Source organism: Felis catus, chromosome A1, assembly GCF_018350175.1.
Source record: "Felis catus isolate Fca126 chromosome A1, F.catus_Fca126_mat1.0, whole genome shotgun sequence".
NCBI classification, from domain to species: Eukaryota; Metazoa; Chordata; class Mammalia; order Carnivora; family Felidae; genus Felis; species Felis catus.
Window position 1 is genome coordinate 44089027 of NC_058368.1, and position 3465 is coordinate 44092491.

The window sequence follows — 3465 nt, forward strand, 5'->3', positions numbered from 1 at the left end:
TTCCCAGGTGAGCGCTGGGCCTGCAGTCTGAGGTGAGCTGCCCTGCTGACTAGTCTTTTCTGAATGACCGCATTCCCAAAATTCTGTCTCATAGCTGGTGTCCCAGTTGGAAATCTGGCAACAATACCCACAGTGAAAAACTCTCTCTACCTCCTTTATTCAGGGAGGCTGTTGGTTGGATTCATAGCAGCATAAAACCTATCAGTTAACTTAAACTTGAGAGGTTGGGGGAGGTGATCTAGTTAAAGCCAACTGCCTGACAAGATCCCCAAACCAGCCTCGAAAGAACAAAAAAACACAGCCCTTGATGGGCAAGAACAGGTAAGGAGGTAAACATGATAGGGCCTCTGCTTCTAAAAACAGTAACAGACCATCGTGCTATTTCTTCTTTTTTCTTCCTTACACATAAGACAGAACAGAATTCCTAAGAAGACAAAATTAAAACTTCAGTTGAAGAGGGAACACCAGCCATTAGAAAATCAGAGCTCCCGTGGCTGTGCTGGGATCCAGTCAGCTGTCCAGGTTCTTTTCTGCCTCTTGGCAATGGATAAGGTACAAGAAGATCTGCTCAACGGTGAAGTCAAGCAAGAGGCTGCCTTTGTTCCTGCCAACATGCTTGCTCATGAGGTTAAGGGTGGAGCTTTCAGGGCCACACAAGCAGCAGTACATGGGGGCCCCTGTGTGTGTCTCCAGGTGGTCCTTGATGGTTGCATGGCCTTGGAAGGACTTGTGGCACTCTGTATACCGGTACAACCTCTTGTCTGTGTGTGCAAACCTTTTGAACTCACTTGTGTGTGCAAACCTTTTGCCACAAAAGGTGGCAGCTGTACTTGCTGTTCTCAGGCTAGCCCCGCAAAGCCAGCTCCTCACTCAGGAACTCCTCCACTGGCAGCTTCCACTTCTGGACTGCTGGGTGCCATAGCCCCAAACCAGGCCATTCATCAAGGCCAGTGTTGTATTTGTGCTGCTGACATGGTAGCCATACACAGCCTCCCACTTGAATCCCTGGTTGCACAAGTGGCAGTGGAAAAGGATGTCTTCCAGGCTTTGGTGCACAGCTATGTGCTTCTTTAGGAGATGCCAATCCACAAAGCTTTTCACACATACAGAGCAGGAGAGAACTAAAATGCCGAGATGGAAGAGCGTGTGCCATATGAGGCTGCACAGGTTAAGGTAGTGCTGGTCACAGGTACTGCAGGCCTGGCCTTTTCAAATTTAGAGGGTTGAGGATGTGGCCCCGGACCACGTGGAAATCTTTGGCCGGTGCCTTCCCTTCCCACAGGCAGCACATTTCAACTCTTAGAGGCTACCCCTAAAGGCAAACCCAGATTCCCAGTCAGGGGATCATTGGGGTAGACAGCAATGTTGTCCTCAAATGTTTCACGCCATCAGTGAAGGATCAGCTGCCACTTGGTAATGAACTTAGTTTCACACATGTTGCAAGAGAAGAAGAAAATACCAATGTGGGACAGAACATAGGTCACTTGGGAGTTTTGGTCCTAGCAGTTGGTCTCACAGAACTTGCACTTGCCTGTCAGTCGGTCCATGTGGTCCTGAGCATGCTATCACATCAACTGAATGTTGTGCTCTAGAACTTTCTTGCACACCTGGCAGGGCATGGCCTTATTCTCTTATCATTCTCTCCAAAAGTCAGCTCGTTGTCACTATCATCACTCAACTCAATCATCTCCTAAGCTATGCCTGTCTCTCCAGTGGGATCTTCAAACTGCAAATCATCATCCCCTGGGTCCTCCGGCTGGACCTCATCCATCTTCCCAAAGCTTGGCTCTTTGGAGTGGTTGTTATTGCTCACATAGGAGTTGGTTCCAGTGGTGACTATTTGCATTGTCAGGAGTGACTAAACTATTTTTACTTAAGTCTCCATTGCTCAGAACTTAGTATGGATGGCAGGAGCTGGTGCTGATTTGGGTGGCCATGCTGAGGGTACCTCTGACTGGCTGTCACTAGGAGCAGACATGAGAGGAGAAAAAGCATCATGGTCATCTGTGTTTGGTAGCGGTGGCTGCTGCAGCAGACACAGGATATAGTTAGGGTCATTGGCAATATTTCTGTCTTCTTTATAACTTCCTCCACCATCACTAGGTAACACATAGCTCCTATTAGGAGCAGAGTGCTCCCCACCATCCAGAGTTCTTCAAGGGGACAGATGGGTTCTGCTGAGCTACAACTCTGGGTACCACTGGTGCTGGTCCAGGGCTTGGCTGCAGCAGTGCTCTCTAGGTCAGGAAAGGTGGAGTGACAGGCCCAGAAGAGGCCCTCCATACCCAGATACTCAGTTACCTCACAGATGACTCCAGTGTTGATCATGTCTGTCAAGAGCTCTGATGTGTGGACAAAGCCCAGACTCTTCTCAAAGTTGACAGGGGTGATGAAGTCCACCACCTAGGTCCTGGCAGCATCAAGCCCCGAATTCAGAGAAAGGTTCTGGAAGTATCCAGCCAGCACAGCTTAGTGGGTCAGGAAGAAGCCGACCACAACCACAATGGTGACATCACACATGATCTACCAGATCTGACACTTACTGAGTTCCTTCAACAATCTGTTGGTGTGGTTGCTGCTTTGCAGTTTGATCCTCATGCCCATCTTGGCTCCTCTGAAGTTGCCCCCTTATCAGCATGGTTTGTAGGGTTCCCTTGGGCCTGAACACCGTCGCTGCCGCCTCACGCAAAAGCTGGCCCGCCCTGACCGGCCCGATCCGGCCAGAAGAGGGCGCCATTATATTCATTATTTCTTAAGTGATAAGTATGTGTGACCGAAAGGCGCGCTGCAAATACGATCTCTCCTATTTTCTCCCTAGCACACTCATCTCTGGCCTGGATACTTGTAGGAGCTTCCTAACACATTTTCCAGCTTTGTCTCTCATTCTACTCCAAGCATATTTCTCTGTGGCTGCCACAGTAATCTTTCTTAAAAAATAAAATAATATGACTTGTTCAGTTAAGCCTATTGTTATCTTCTCCTAGCACTTAGAATCAAAATTCTTTTTACATGTTCTACAGGATCGTATATGACCCGAGTCTTATTTATCCTCACAGTGGCCCCTTTGACCATTCTTTCCTTTTGTTTAACATACTGTCATCACACTGGTCATTTTCCATTCTTTCTCAGCTTAGAGAATTTGGAGTTTCCCAAGCCTTGGAGTTGTTCTCTCCCCAGCCTTTCACAAAGCGTAAAAAAAAAAAAAAAGAAGAAGAAGAACAAACAAAACAAAACAAACCACTTCATCTTTTACCATAAATGTCATCTCTTCAGAGATTATTTCTATGACCACCCCCTATAAGACACAGCTCTTCCCAAAGCTTCCTGTTACTCTCTATCATAATGACATAGTTGTTGCTTAAAGTATTATTAAATATTAACTACATATTAGGTATTCTTAATACTTGATAACTGTTATATTAAATAGTAACTGTTTTTGTCTCCATGATTTTGTTCTCTGTTTTG

The 3465-nt window shown here is 46.7% G+C and overlaps 1 pseudogene; it reads right to left on the reverse strand.

The window, feature by feature from the left end:
• Positions 1 to 510: 510 nt before the first annotated feature.
• On the reverse strand, positions 511 to 3111 carry LOC101099770 (annotated as a pseudogene).
• Positions 3112 to 3465: the final 354 nt, after the last annotated feature.